This window comes from Oncorhynchus mykiss, chromosome 18 (genome assembly GCF_013265735.2).
Source record: "Oncorhynchus mykiss isolate Arlee chromosome 18, USDA_OmykA_1.1, whole genome shotgun sequence".
Classification (NCBI taxonomy): domain Eukaryota; kingdom Metazoa; phylum Chordata; class Actinopteri; order Salmoniformes; family Salmonidae; genus Oncorhynchus; species Oncorhynchus mykiss.
In genome coordinates this window covers 42,788,100-42,805,145 of record NC_048582.1, presented here as the reverse complement: position 1 = coordinate 42,805,145, position 17,046 = coordinate 42,788,100, and the positions used below count along the sequence as shown (strand labels likewise).

The 17,046-nt window shown below is 41.7% G+C and overlaps 1 long non-coding RNA gene across 2 annotated transcripts; it reads left to right on the top strand.

The window, feature by feature from the left end:
* The first annotated feature begins 717 nt into the window (after positions 1 to 717).
* LOC110496315 lies at positions 718 to 16,626 on the top strand. 2 transcript variants are annotated; one of them, XR_002469543.2, is made up of 4 exons: positions 718 to 1,043; positions 3,615 to 3,661; positions 7,301 to 7,544; positions 13,953 to 16,626. It is a non-coding gene; the product is annotated as an uncharacterized LOC110496315 (long non-coding RNA). The 2 variants fall into 2 exon arrangements; XR_005037489.1 differs by lacking the exons at positions 718 to 1,043; positions 3,615 to 3,661; positions 7,301 to 7,544 and adding an exon at positions 8,403 to 8,463.
* Positions 16,627 to 17,046: the final 420 nt, after the last annotated feature.

Genomic DNA, 17,046 nt, shown 5'->3' with positions numbered 1-17,046 from the left:
AGGGTTTCTTAGCCCCAACCCCATGAGTGATTATCATGATAATAACGCACCCAGCCCAGACTGCCTCCCTAAAACTCGCTTTCTTGGAAGTCTGAACCTGGCTGACAATTTAAGTGCACTGTCCAAACCTTATGACCTAACGGACGCGCTCTAGTTTGCTATGCATGAACTATTTTAAATAGTTGAAAACAACTAGCGGACCATTATGAAATATACTGTATTAATTTATGCATAAAATATATTTCACTTTGGTGTTTTTCGCCATCATGAACTGTATTGATTTATCCAGGCCAATATCTTGGTTACAATTCACGACGTCCACATGAATATACCCCAGTTGAATGTAACGCTAAGCTATTTTGGTTACTCCAATATACACCCCAGTATGTAGTCCTATAATACTATAAGTTTGTTTGTAATGATTGATGTGTATAGGCCAGAGACAAACGTGTAAGTGTGTGTGTGTGTGTGTGTGTGTGTGTGTGTGTGTGAGAGAGAGAGAGAGAGAGAGATAGAGAGAGAGAGAGGTGCGTGCGTGAATGCGTGTGTGTATATGGGATGAGGGAGGGGAGGGGGTTGGAATGTTAAGGCAGGTCCACATTGTCACTCCACCGACTTGTCTGGTTAATTTCAGATGGTGGGGACAATGATGTTACCGCATTGTCACAAAGGGGTGGGTCTTTGCAATGGTATATGATTTCGGACACACGAGATCCAGACCACAACCAGTCTATCTTCAGGTTGGAAGACGAGGAGAACGGTCAGCCCCAACTCTGCCTTTTACAGGGGGGGAGGACGAGGTTGTCTGTATGGGGAAATATTACTACTACGATTGCTGTGAAGAAACAGGAGGACCCGGTTGATTTAAAACAGATGGATGGTCCCAGGCGACGTCACCATCAACCGTCAGCACGAAGCTCGAGAACCTACTGCTGTTATTCTGAAGGTGCTCGTTTCGTTTACATCGCTCTGCTCATACAGACAAGTCGGCAGTTGTGAGAGGCGCTTGACAACCCCACTAGATCCACCCTTGTCTTCTGAGGGTAAGAGTCGAACGTTATGGAATCAATTAACAATTTACAGGCCTATTTGTGACTGATGTTGCCAGCGAAATGTCTTTATGCATATGGTGACTGTTAGTTCTACATTCTGGGTATGCGTAATGCATTGCAGGTTCCGTGCTTTGCAAGAGGGATAGTGGCAGTCAAAAGGGAACTCACGTTATACAGTTGAAAGGGAAACATCGATTTGTGGATTAAATCGATATACCTTAAAAATTGTCAATATCTAACACTTGTACATTTCTAATTTTCACGAATCAGATTGGCTCTTCTCTTATGGAAGGCTAGTATGGGAAGGTAGAACGTCACCAACACAATAAGTATCCCAACACATGTAAGCCTTCTATAGCCTATTGTTATCATGGAGATGCAGATATGATGAGAGTAGCCTATGTGAGCGAGTGCGCACGATTCATTAGGCTATATAGGACGATGCCATTCTGGGTAAGTTTCCTTGGGTACGGAGTTGGAAGGTCACGCTGGCTTTCTATCCGATTAAAATCGCATTCACTTGGACATATGGCTCTCTCCCTCTCTCCTCGTTTATTATCGTTTTGCTGGTGTGGTCTGCGAATGTATAGCCTACATAGGGTCACTTCGCTTTAAGGAGATAATGATAGATACTTATTCATACGTGCGTGCTTTTCGCGTTTGATGTTTGCAGACTTTTTTGAGGCTTTGTGGGAAAATCTATTAAAGACCAAATACCGCCATACGGTGAGTTCCTCTTATACACCTGCTTCTTATTGTATGGTCAATGCAGTGTTCGCGCCATATGGTGATCTTAGCCTACAACCAATAGCAAAACGAGAACAGATAGTATAGGCCTTCCTTAGGCTACAATGAACACACACCCCATATGATGGAATAAGCCATCATTGTATAAGCCTTTATTCCTTTTGCCAACCTTGAAAGTAGCCTACCAGATAGGCCGACATTCAAACTTGCCTCGTCTGCCTGGGTGTCACTTAAATCCAACCCATCTTCTTCAACACACTATATAGGCTATAATGTAACTGCTTTTCTGAACGATTGTTTAATGTATAGGCAGGCCAATGTCTTCGCGTGTGGCTATGGCGTATTGAGCAAGGCTATCATCCAGACAATCCAAAAAAATAATTGTTTTATATGTTTGAAATGCACTGTTAAAATATTAGTGGTCTATTCATAAAGGGCCAAGAGTTAAAAGCAAAGATGATTACATGATTACGTGAAACCAGCTGCGCGCGGACACAACACATGGGCTCGAGCAGCATGGGGATTATAGAGCAAAGCGCTTTATGTGGCCTGTAAATCATGTTTAACATTTCTGTGGAGGGAAAAGTGGAATTTCAAACATCTAATGTGCACTTTCTGTTTTCTGAAACAGACAACCTTGTCATGTGAGTGGTTTACCTCCCAAACAGAAGGTCAGCATCCGACCTGAGTCGTTTTCTCATGGCTATTAGTCCAATCTATAGGTCCCTTTCATAACAGGCATGTAATTGGAAATAAATTGCACATTTGTCAATTGAAATGTCTGCTAGTGAGCTGTGAAGTTGTGCTCAGGCGATTATTTCCTCGCGTCACCCCACCTCCTTGTGAAATGTGTGATTACAAGGATTGGGGTATTTTGGGACTAAACTCCTGTAAATCTGATTTTGAAAGAGGTTGATTAAAAACCTTTTCGATTGTGGATTGGGAGTGGTGTTGAAACGTGACGTGGTTTTATGGCTTAAACTAGGCAGGCCTATAGAGTTTGGATCTATATTAAACGATTTAATTCCTAACTTAATAACATTAGGCCTATCATTAACTATGAAATGCCCATTATTATTATTATTATTATTATTGTTATTATTAACCTTATTAATAGTTACTAGTTAGGCCACATTAGTAATTATTATTAGGCTTGTTGTTGTTAATATTACGGTGTTAGCCTATTCTGTTCTGCATAACTGGTGTTTATGCTAAGCTGAAGGTGATTTTGATGTTGCCAACTTAGAAGTTGCTAACTTAAATGGTAGCATTGTTGCCATGCCCTGTATTATGCTGTTACAATCAAGATATAAGGGTAGTTATTGATAAGGTTACACAATGCATCGGCGATACAACTGATGCAGGGCAAGAATAACTATTGATTTATAGTGGCCTATTATGGTCACCAATGGGGTTGGAACAGTACAAGTGTTTTGGTGATTAAAAGCACCTGCCTGTAAGCTACTTTAAGTGTCATTACTTCATGCTTAAGACTGTTTCAATTGAACATGACACGTGCGTCAGGTATTTTCACACACACACACACACACAGACACACACACACACACACACACACACACACACACACACACACACACACACACACACACACACTGATTTGAGATCACTAACGCTTGGCACTTACTGCAGTTGTATTTATTCCCATGGCTTTCCATTTCCAATGGACGACAATAGTTATCAGCAGCCCTATAAAATATTTTTATAGCGTTATTTTATAGCTGCATCTGAATTATGAGATTGCTTGGGTATCATTTTCCATTTTCGACCACTAACGTCTTATTCCTTCAATTTCAGCACTTCCTCCCACAATATAAGATGAAGTAGCATACGACGTTGCACAGGTAATATATATAAGTGTATATAATTATTATTTTTTTTGTTATTTTTTTTATTACCGTTGATAGGCCCATAGGTCTACACTATACATATAAGTGATTTGAACAACCAGTCAATTTGTCCCATGTCAGTCTTAAATTAACTTGAACGCATCCTTAATTTGTACACATAGGCCTCATATTATCACCAGAGTAAGCTACAAAGACTGAGGATATTCCAAATGCACCAGATGGAATTTAAAATTCGTTTGATAGGCCTACCTGTGTAGCAGCAATCACATGACTCATGAGCAATAGGGTGTGTAACTAACGAAATCACATCTGTTTCTCTTTGGGGACACTTCGAGTGGGGCTTTGCGCATCGTTAGAAATGTATATGAGACCATAGTTCTGCATACAACGTGTTCAGTGTGTGTGTTCTTCAGATACACATCAAGTCTAATTTTGCACTATGAAAATGTCTCGCTCTCTTTCTCTCTCTCTCTCTTCCTCTCACACCGCAATTGCGCACGCACACACTCACATAAATATGTATCGCTCAACTTGTATATCAAGGTATCGCCATCATTTTGATAAAGTTTATTGTAGGCCTAAACGTTTAATATCTAGGCCTATATCAATATCATATTTAAAATGGCAAAAAAATAATTTAAAGTAAGACGTAAAGGTGTCCTCAATATCTTGTCCTTGATGATTTTGGCTTCTTCGTTGATATTTGTTCTTACAGTCGATAACACAAAATAAAGAAAATCGACCTCTTGAGCAGCCAAACTTTCTAGACATCTTGACCAAAATCCAAATGTTAATTTCTAAGACAAACGGAGCTCTGACATTTAAAAACCGGTTTGAGGAACAGGCCTATAGCCTATTTCAAGAATCGTACGTGTTTGTATTGTTTGATTTGTCATAGGCTACAGAATTTGTTCCAAATAGTCAGCCTTCAAATAAATAATCTTAATTTTCCTAATGTGTTTGTTTAGAGTATAATAATCATCTATCAGATATATTATGAAATGCATACTAATTTGATCCGACGAACACGAATACTCAAAGAATATGGAATAAATATGCGTTGCGTTATTACAGAAAAGACCCATAACAAACTGATCGGGAAAGTGAGTTTTAGTTGTGCGTCTTCCTTATGAAAGACGTCACTTCACCTGTTCTGCCAATCACGATGCAGTGTTCATTTCTGTAAAGAAAATACATTATAAAACCAATTTATTCTCTGAACAAGGTGCTTAGAAATGAAGCTTTTCTGCAATCAACTTAATAGTGTGGGCATATGCAACGTGAATATATTATTTTATTAGAAAATAATTTCTCAGGGTTTTGTTTCATATTAACGGTTGAATTCATTCATCAAATCATCTTGATATTGGAATCACGCAACTAGATGGGGTCAAATATTCGATGGGATATTAATGTAGATACATATATGGAAGCGTAGGTCATTTAAATTAGGCACCGTTGCGGGCAATGCACCCACTTATGCATGACTTATTCCTTTGGAAAACAGTGACTGATGTTACAGTGGAAAATCGTTCACTGTAATACAGTTTTAATTGAATCCAACAGTGATACATTTGCAGACACGAATCCCTGCGTCTCAGATGCATTATAACACAACGAAACACAAATGATGTAATTATTCAGACACTTATTATTTGATTAAATGAATATACTAAATACAAATATGTATAACTACGGTTATTGTATATAATATGCGAAATAATCATAATAATAATGACGAAAAAGGACCTTCACTTTGCCGAAGAAAATGTGTGTATGTTTATGGTCTTAAAATGACTGTCTCAACATCCCTATTTAGCTGAATAGTGCTTCCAATAGGACTCTATATATACTTAAGCAATAAGGCACAAGGGGGTGTGGTATATGGCCAATATAGCTAGGGGCTGCTTACGCATGTCGCAACGTGGAGTGCCAGCCTTTAGCCGTGGTATATTCGCCCCCGAGGTGCCTTATTGCCATTATAAATTGGTTACCAATGTCATTAGAACAGTACAAATATTTTTTTTCTCATACCGGTGGTATATGGGTTTTCAGCCAATCAGCATTCAGGGCTCAAACAACCTGGTTTGTAATAAGTAATAATCTAAAGGGTGTCTATGGAATGCTTTTACATCAACCTATTCTTAGCTTTTAGGTAGACTTTGCTTTACAAACCTCAGTATATATCATGAAACACAAACATTCTGAGCGGGTAAGTGTACTTAATAAATTATATTAGGGCGACATAAGACATTAGAAACAGAGCTCTGCAAAAACCATGATGTGATCTCCGCAAAAGCAATGTGGAATTATATTGAAACCAGTTCCAAACATGAAGCAGAGAAGTGATGTTCAAAATTCAAAAGTGACAAATGTGAATACGGTATGTGATAACCCTAAGACATATTTCATTCTGTTAGCTTGTAGTTATATAGATAGTATATTCATCAATAGATCTTTTTACATTTTTTTTTTTTTATTGTTTGGGTAAATGTCTTCTGAGAATACATTGGAAATGAATCCCTAATCAATACATCATTACGTGAAAGGCTTCAAATTACAGTGTGTGTGTGTGTGTGTGTGTGTGTGTGTGCGTGTTGTTATACTGTGTGCTCCTCTGTTGGCTGCTCTCGTCGTGATGAGAAGTCACACCTTACTGCAGACACACGAATGGAAACGCAACGAGTTCGCTCTGGCTTCATCCCTCTCTCTGGCTTCATCCCTCTCTCTGGTGTCATCCCTCTCTCTCACACGCACTCCGTCACCCTTATGCTCCTGAAATGCTCATCATTTATTTGACCAAAGCAGAACACGAAGCAACAATGATGTTCTTGGTTGAATCGGATGTGTGTGTCCGTGTTCTCTACTGATCTCCCATCGATTTGAACAACAAAGTGGCTCAAGCAAAAACCAACCTCCGTCATATTATCGCAACAGTTGGGGATAACAGTCTAACGAATTGGCTGTAGGTTTCTAATGCAGTGATTAATAACAGGCCATACTGATAGGCATATGCCAGTGCCATGATATTTACTCATGATTTGCTATTTGATAGCAGTAGTAATTTTCTAAGTGAGTCATTGAACAAGCACACCTCGTATTCTGATAGCGGATTGGGTGTCAGGTTGGGAGACAAGTGATGTTTATTCAGGACCAGTGAATGAAAGTCTTATAATGTTCAATTGATCTCTTAATTTAAAAATAACTGTAATGATTTTGGTATAATACAGGCCTACTATAGTAGATACTTCCGGCCACATAACAAGAGTAAGCTTGTGGTCCCCTTTGACAATAGCTGATTGAAATATAATTCACACACTTGGTAACATGACTAGTCTCATTATTAACAACACGATTGGTCAATTAATAGACAAATAATTGGAGGCAAAAGCTTGTGCTGCACATATTGAGGATGACTGGAAATCTGTAGGCTACTGTTTATGAGGTTGTGTGGCACTGTGTATTGGGTCAAATTGTTTTAAGTTGATAGAATTCTGTGATTATTTGTTTTTCTTTGATATTGAAAGCCTTTCAACTTCATGACAAAACCAAGTGTACGTTTGTCCGCGCTCTCTTCACATTCAATACTTTGCCGTAATAAGAGTGTGTCGTTTTCTTATCCTTCGTCTACAGGTGTGTGTATCCAGCCTAGCCGCGTGGGTCTGGGTGGGCCCGAGGGGTTGGCTGTTATCTTTGGTTATCTAGCTGTATGAGTGGTGTACATTCTTCATAAAGCTAGATAACCGAAAGTAACAAGAATCCCATTGCGCTCCCGCAAGGCCTGTTTCTTGTGCCCGACAAACAAAACAAAATGGCCGACGCCCGAGAGGAAGTGACTCAGCGTTTGTGCCCAGCCAACCGATCAGAAGACTTAAAGGTACAGTACGTCAGACTCAATTGTCACTAATGTTAAGCTCACATGAGGATGCATAGCAGGTTTGAGGGGTTATATGTGTAGCAGCTAAGAATGTACCGTAAGCTCACTTCAGAGCAAGCTTAAAATGTTGCCGATGGAGCCATCCAAGAGGTACTTTGTCAAGGAGAATGGTCACGTGTGTTGCGAAGCAAAGGATCACTGGTTCGAGCCCAGTATGGGGCAGTCGGACTGTGGAAGAAGCTAAGCTGTTAGCGGCAGACAGACCCACGTTACATATACCTCTGTTCAAAAGTTTGGGGTCACTTAGAAATGTCCTTGTTTTTGAAAGAAAAGCTATTTTTTTGTCCATTAAAATAACATCAAATTGATCAGAAATACAGTGTAGACATTGTTAATGTTCTAAATGACCATTGTAGCTGGAAACGGCTGATTTTGTTATGGAATATCTACATAGGCGTACAAAGGCCCATTATCAGCAACCATCACTCCTGTGTTCCAATGGCATGTTGTGTCAGTTAATCCAAGTTTATCATTTTAAAAGGCTAATTGATCATTAGAAAAGCCTTTTGCAATTATGTTAGAACAGCTTAAAACTGTTCTTCTGATTAAAGAAGCAATACAACTGGCCTTCTTTAGACTAGTTGAGTATCTGGAGCATCAGCATTTGTGGGTTCGATTACAGGCTCAAAATGTCCAGAAACAAAGACTTTCTTATGAAAGTCAGTCTATTCTTGTTCTGAGAAATTAAGGCTATTCCCTGCGAGAAATTGCCAAGAAACTGAAGATCTTGCACAACGCTGTGTACAACTCCCTTCACAGAACAGCGCAAACTGTACCTAAACAGAATAGAAGGAGGAATGGGAGGCCCCGGTCCACAACTGAGCAGGAGGACAAGTGCAGACAGACAAACAGACGCCAAGTAAGTCCTCAACTGGCAGCTTCATTAAATAGTACCCGCAAAACACCAGTCTCAACGTCAACAGTGACTCCGGGATGCTGGCCTTCTTTTAAGTGAATGAGCCTTTGAAATGGTTGAGGCAAGCCATTACAGTTTGGCATGATTTACAGTATGTTTGAATTTGAAACATAGTTAAGCACTTTATGCTGTAACTTTGTGAAAGGTACATATGAGTAAAGGTATACTGTAATTTGATTACCATTAGTATTGTCTAAAGGAGGGGAAAAAGAGTGATAGAGAAAGAGAGATAGAGACCTAGCTGTTTCCTCCACCGCAGTGAAAGAGTAAAAGACAGTATGAGAGTAAAAGGCCTCCCTCACCTTTCACTGGCCAAGTGAGTTAGCGATTGCAGTAAAAAAAAAAAAATACAAGCATTTTTGCCATACACCAAGGAATCCTCTCAACCACACACACACACACACGCATGCACGCACGCACGCACACACACACACACACACACACACACACACACTATTTCTACCTACCTACAGACATACTTCCATGCAAACACTCGACCCAATCTGTGGTATTCACACAGAAAGCAAACGGTACACATTACAATCCGTTCATCTTCATCTCCACCTGCGTCAATAATGTCAGGGTCTCTAGAACGGCGGCTTATTTTGCATACAGTATTTTTCAAGCCAGGGCCGAGGGGCCTTAACATTATAGCGCCGGATTCGTACACGCAACCTTTGGAACCAGAGGCAAATGCTTACTCGCATCCATCCTCCCGATCTGCAAAACCAAAGCCAACTTGAAGGTAACAGCGCTCACTGTTGCCCCTAGTGGCCCGTTTCCATGTCATCTCCCGACGTCCTCAGCCGGATGGACGTCCAATACTGACTTGTGTCACGGGTGACCTGCCTGACCCATCCGGCACCCCCCCCCACTATAAAACAAACTCCACCCTGCTCCATTTTCCCTCTTTCCTAAATACCACACTCTTGTTCACAAAGAGGCGTCCATCTTAGATGCTTTGACAAGAAATGAAGTACTTAGCTCACAGTTTTGCTCTAAGGAGCGGTAATGAGGCAGCTTAGCTTTCCTCCCCTGGCCCTGTTTTTTGTTCCCCCTGTACAATGTGTACAGTATCTGCTCATTTAAATATTTGTTGACTGATTCTTTTGTTTATTTGATTCTCTGATCATTCGATTTCAGTTCATTCTATTCTCGGGGGTCTGATTATTTTGTATTGTGAGGCTAGTTCCATTTAGTACTTTCTTTGGTGTTTGAAAAGGGTCCGAATATAACATTTTCATTCTGGTCAAATCTGAGATTGATGTATTATAAATGAGATGTAGCTTTGTTGCCTTCGATGCCAATATGTTATAAGTGTGTCCAGCTTTCAAAAAAAAACGAAGTGGCCCCTAGCGAATCAGAGGCCCCAAGCTAACATGTATTACGCAAGTTCCCACCCCACAACATCTCTCTGCTCTGCTCAGATAAACTGTTTGCCATGGTAATCAAAGCTTCAAAGTATTTGGTTTGAAGATAATGCACGATTGATCTGCAGTTATTTGACTATTTAGAGTGCTAGCTATAGCTGGACACTGCTAACTACTGTAGCATGACTTGTCCACCTAGACGTGTAAATGATCCGTAGAAAGTGACTAACTAGACCTGTTGGTACACTCTGCCTTTGCACTATTAGACTATCGCGTCTCTCATCCCTGTTCCGTGTTCGTAGACATCGGTGCCAATGGAAGATTGAATTTGTTAGCTGACTGAGTGACTGCATTCATGAGACTCAATGTTTGGTGAGCTGTTTGAAATTGCCACGGTTCTGTAAGGTAATTCCAATTGGTTAAAGACTGAGATTCTAACATGGAAATGGCAATCAGATCTAGCGATTGTTTGTTGATTCGACAAACGATCTGCCCTCGCCTTGTTGCTCTAGCATAGGACACCGTACTTTCTCCTTTCACACTACCGCCCCACGTTTCTCCTTTCTGTCTCACTCACTCTCATTCATTTCATTTTATTCTCCTCGTTTTTTTTCTAGCCTGGATTCTCAGATGGTTGGATCTGATTTGCATGCATTTGCATAATGAATGTCATTTGCATGCTCAGGGGCAGACCATACCATGAGAACGGGTATCTTGGTTGTTTGTGTGTGTGTGTGTGTGTGTGCGCGCGCACGCGCATGTAGATGTTACTTGTGTGGAATAAAGCAAATATAGCCACATCATCTTGTTGTTCATCCATAGTGTGTATATCAAATGTTTGTATTGGTTTGTGTGTACATTTTTCCAGATACATCTCCTCCCTCATATTTCTACTGTAGTAATTCTTTAAGCGTGCACAATATGTATCAATGTATGGATGTGTGTGTGTGTGTGTGTGTGTGTGTGTGTGTGTGTGTGTGTGTGTGTGTGTGTGCGTGTGTGTGTGAACCTGAGAAAGACATGCGTGCATGTCCTGCTCATTGGCCTATAGACCTGACAATCATCTCCCTTCCTCCATCTGTCCCACCCCCCTTGTTTCTCTGTCCTGGTAACCATTCTGTAATGCACTGACTAAATGAAAGATACTCACTTCTCTATCCCAGCATCCTTCGCTCCCTCCCTCCTCCCTCCCTAGTTTGCCCCCTTCTCCTGCACAACGAGTCACAGCCCTGCTGCCACCATCTTAGAATAGGACAAGGACTGGCACAAAATGGCAGCACGTAGGTACTGTTGTTTTAGTGCCCTATTCCCAATCCTGCGCCTTCCACCCATTGCGCTTTTGCCCCCTCTCGCTTTCCTGCCCCATTGGCTGCCTCGAGACTGCGTTAATTACTGGCAGTGTGTTAATTGCATAGATTGCCTGAGAGGCGTTATGGGAGAGGGAATGTGATCTGAGTTAATCACGAAGCCACTCTGTATTTTATGTCTTTTAAGCTGGCATTCTGAGGGGCAGCTGTGGTCTTCCTCGTCCTCATGCAGTGTTCATTGTGCCCCTCCTTGCGACAAGACTGCAAATGTCGTTGTTCCGCCATTTTGTGAATTAGAGGAATTTATTTTACCTGACTTATTTCGGCTACATGAATCAAATCAACGGAAGGCGTTATAATTACGAGTGCATATTAATGACAACACTGTGGGTCTATTTGCATATGGGGCATGAAAGCGTTTTATATTCATGGAGCATGTAGCTGAGGATGGTTAGATCATGTGAAAGATAACCTGCTACACACACACTCACACATACCTATACACACACCATGTTATCAGCACAGAGCACTGTGTATACATGCATAGACACTAGACACAGACACACACACACACACGCACACACACTCTACTATGACATAAAATAACCTCACACAGAACATTAACTCAAAAAGCATGGGCACATTCCTTTATACACACACAATTTAATAGATATCCCCACAAGGATATTTTGTACACAGAGTTATTGAACATTTGATCCACTGACAGCTGAAGAGTACTGTAACACCCTTACTTGATAGTATTTCATGTGTTCAGGTGACAGAATTGGTTTAGTCTCGAGAAGAACTCAAATATGAGTTAAGAGGAAACCGATTGAAACGGGATGCACCAATGGACATACTGAGAATATAAAGTCGCACACACACTGACGAGATGTTTTCCAATATCTGGTAGGACAATTAACACTTCTAGTAGTGTTGATCACTCTGTCCATGTCCATGGAAACTCAAGGGGCCAACTTGGGAAGAGAGAAGAGGAGCAGGCAGAAAGAGAAATGAGGAAGAGGAAGCTCCGCGTGAGAGCAGAGTAAATGAGAGGGGAGAGAGAGAGAGATGGAGGGAGGGGAGACCGATGGGGAGAGAGAGAAGACAGTGAGGTCTCAATAGTGAGAGGCTTTCTTTGTCTTTCCATGTGAGGTTTATTTAAGGGGGGGGGGGGTATTAAGAGGGAAGAAGAGGGTGTGGGGGTGGGTTCAGCCTTGCCCAGCGCAGCCGACAAGCGGAGCATTGTCCTCCGTCAGTACGGCGGCACTTGTGGCGTAACGCCATTATTTAGACCAGTGGACGGAGAGGGGTCTGGAGACCGGCTTAAGCAAAATGCCAATTAGAGCCGGCTCGCCCTGATTAATGAAAAGGGAGAATTGGTAAACAATGTTGCCCACTGTCATGGTAACCCCCCTCTTCCGGAACCCCCCCCCCCCCCCCCCCCCCCCCCCCCCCACACACACACCTTTGTTTGCCATAGGAGTGCTTAGAAGCCTTAGATTAACAAGGTGCTCTTGTGGAGCCAGTTCTCCACCCTCTCCTCATCACATGAATCCCTAGTTGAGGAACTGAAGGCAAATGCAGTTTTCCCTCGCTATTAAGTTGCCATTCAAGTAGAGTAGCAACACATGCACACACACTCACACACACACACACGTCATATTATCCCCTCATAATGCTAAATATCAACATTCTGATTTGTTTGAAAGCAAACAAGATATAATCAAAGAAATACAATTAGAGTTGGACTTGTAATGAGAATTATCTTTTTATTGTATTAATATATTACAACATCAATCATTTACATTCTAAATCCTTTGAAAATATTTGGATGGCGAAGTAAGAAGAGAATTAGGTCGTCCCACTGAAACAGTATCCCCTCAAATGTTTTGTTGGCGTTGCAGCTTAGTGTTAATCACAGCCTGTCTAATACTCGGGTCCACATTTCCATTCGTCCTACTTTATTGTTTATTTAAAGCGTATGCACTGAATAATTAGCTCGCCACGTACACCAATCAGGGGAATGCCAACGTGGGTTGCCATGGCGACCTCATCAGGGCCCCCCGCCAGCCACAAACAGGACAAAGACAAATAAAGCGTGGGAAAATACTCAGGGGCTTAGACAATGACAGTGGTGGGGCGATGGAGACTGAGACTGTGTTGGGAATGGATGAGGGTGGGAGGGAGGTGGAGGGTGGGCAGTAACTGGGTGTGTGTCTGTTGGGATTGGGGTGGTGGGTAGAGGGCAGCTTATGTCTGGACTGTAGCTACTAGACATGTGTGGGGGGGGGGGGGGGGGGGGGGCAAGGCATATTGCAGACCTGTCTAGCTAGGTCTGGGGGTGTGTGTCTGTGTGTGTGTGTGTGTGCGTGTGCGTGCGTGCGTGCGTGTTGTGAGGAGGGGTGTCCAGCTGAGGACAAGTGTATCAAGTCAGAATATTAAGTATATCTCAACATAAGTGACAGCTGTACTATAAAGTATATGACAGACGCATTACTCTACAATTACATGTTAAGACATACGCATTGTATTAAAAGTTCCTTTGAGGTATATGCCACTTGGCACCATATTACAATCCTTGTAGTAGATCCACTCACACCCAGAGGGGGTCCATGAAGAGAGCAAATACTTGGCTCAAATTGAATCCCATTCTACCCAAAATTCCCCTCTGCTTCGCTCTACTAATGCAAGCTTGCCTGTTAGACCCGTAAAAGGGAGCACGTTTTAACCTCTGCCCTTCAATCCCCCCTAGGTGACCCATCACATTGAAGTTATGATGTCAAGGCCAGTCATCTGGCTCCGCCTCCCTCTGAAGTCCACCACCTGCCGACGGCCACCCCACCTCACCAATAGGGATGTCCATTTCCGAACATAGTGGTGCCCACCTCACCTAAATGGAAGCGGATTGAATCCTCTTGTTAAACCTGAAGCACTTTGTTGCAATTGAGGGATCTCCCTTCAGCCTGGACTGAACATGGGGTAATGTACTGTTGAGTCATGGATACCAATGGATACTCAACCACAGCTGAAAATAGGGTAATGTACTGTTGAGTCACAGATACCAATGGATACTCAACCACAGCTGTGTCTGTGGGCCTAACCCCCAGACTGTCTTCTGAACGTCCGGATATACCAATCAAAGTAGAAGTTTAAACGGACCACTGTGAACTGTTGCGTTTCTGTCCTCCCACAGCTAACTGGCTGGATACATGGACACAAATGGACATATCTGCGATAAGCAGACGGATGTGGACCATGATAGTTGAGAAGAACGTAGACTAATACCCATATTGAAGCATATTGGACTGGCGTATGGAACGCCCATGAGTCCGAATGGTAGACACATAGACCTTGAAGCGGAGTTGTTGTTCCGGAGCCGGAGTATACCATTCAACACAGACGGCATAGGCCACTAGCCCCGTGTTTAGTGAGGGTTGTGAGAAGTGTGCGTGTGCGCTGTGTGCGCTCTGTTGTGATGGTACACCGGCCTCTCTGAGACGACTCTACACACAGCTGTATCTGTCACATCTGCCGTACGTTCGGGGCCGCGGGTCAGCTGATCTGTCGATGCGTATGTGTGCTTGTTTGTTTACTTGTGCTTGTCTGTGTATGTGCACGCACTTCGCGTCAGCCTCACTCAGCGCAAGTTCTGTTCTCGGATTGTAAGCAACACACACACACACACACACACACACACACACACACACACACACACACACACACACACACACACACACACACACACACACACACACACATAGTAAAGGTCTTGTAAACTGCTTCTGGTTAATGGTCATTGGATTTATCATGCACGTATGCTACAGTACCTGGCAAAAATATATATATTTGACACTGGAGGTTATATGGCTTATTGGTGGAATCCACCACTGATTTTATTATCAAGGGGAGGCAAACAAGTATTTTATATTGGACAGAGCACATAGTATTCCGATAATGTGTGTATAGATAGAACACATGAAATTCATTAAAAATAGAAACATAGAAATGCATCTTGAAATCTATGCAAATGAATCAACAAACAATTTTATCATTTGCTTCTGAGAATCATTCAAATTCTCAGAGGGTTTCGATTTTTTTTCCCAAGGACAATCCTGTTAAATATTGTAGGGTGATGCGAGAGAAATGGAATGAAAGTGCAACGTAGAATGGTTTCTGCTCTCTGGTCCAGACCAAAAAAATATGTTGGGATTTTACCCTTGTTTTTCCTCAACAGCTTTGATACATTTTTAAACAAATGTATCAATATCGAAATATAAACGTTGGACTGGTTCATTCACTTAACTGTGCAGGGACATCTATACATCTTCAGATTGGTTCTAATGGATCGACTGCAAAGTTTCATGTACATTTTTCCACACAACTCCAATTACTTCTGGGATTTCATGTGGACATTTTTACTCTGTGCAGCTTTTATATTTTGTAACTTTTGCCGCTTTTTGTAACCAATAATGTGACTAATCATTCGGAGCAACTGCAATTCATATTTAGATTTTTTTGGGGGGGGGGATTTAACTTCCACAATGTTGAAAATGTTTCATATTTTTCCTGTTGCAAGTTTTAGAAAAACGATGCAATGGCTGTATGAAAAATGTGTTTGATAGTGTGATGTACTGTACAGTTTAACAACAATGTGTACTCCACATGAACAACACATATGCACTATATGAGCAAGTATGCAATATCCTATAGTCTAGAAATACTGTTATCAAGACCACACTATATGTAGTGGGTTACTATGCAATATGTTGTGAGGATTGTGCAATCAGAGTGAATGTGGGCTCTACACGAGGAGTTTAAACTAAACAGTCAGAGTGAATGTGGGCTCTACACGAGGAGTTTAAACTAAACAGCCAGAGTGAATGTGGGCTCTACACGAGGAGTGTAAACTAAACAGTCAGAGTGAATGTGGGCTCTACACGAGGAGTTTAAACTAAACAATCAGAGTGAATGTGGGCTCTACACGAGGAGTTTAAACTAAACAGTCAGAGTGAATGTGGGCTCTACACGAGGAGTTTAAGCTAAACAGTCAGAGTGAATGTGGGCTCTACACGAGGAGTGTAAACTAAACAGTCAGAACGAAGTATCTGTAGATGTACGTATCATGTAGAAAGCAAGAGTGTAATTGATGGAATGTGTGCACTATTTGGAATGTATGCAATTTGTATGGAGGAAGTATGCACTATGTTGAGGGTGAACGCAATGTTTTAATGACAATGTTGGATTTTAAAGAGATGCTTGCATGAGTGCACTATGTCCCTCAAAATGCATAGCCTATGTTAGTTATGTTTGCACATGGCCTCTGAATCCTGACTGTATGGGACTGATTCATTCTTGTACCATGTACTGTGAAGTATGCAGGATTAGTTTACACAATCAATAAAGGTTTACATTGGAAGAAAAAAAATGACACAAATGTCTATCTGGAATTTCAATCTATCTATTCAGTTTGTTTTTCATCGAGTCAAGTCATAGTTCAGCGTAAGTTTGCATTGAGATTTCATAAATGAGTATTTCTTCACTAAGGAAGTTACCTAGAGTCACAGTATTCCAGGATCCAGGTTCTGAGGCATAGACTGTATGAAATAAATATTACTTTACAGTAAAGGAAAACCCCTGAACATTTGAATGTGAATCACCATCATCTGCATTGTAGCCTTTTTACAGCAGAGTTCACTTGTTCTTCTGCAGGCCTACGGTTGCTGTCATTTTGAGGGACCGTTTTTAGTGTCAACCAAGGAGCCATGTGTTCAGACGGGAACATAAGCACATAGCACACGAATTATCAATGTTTACACGGTTGCGCAATTCCAGAGGAACCGCGAGCC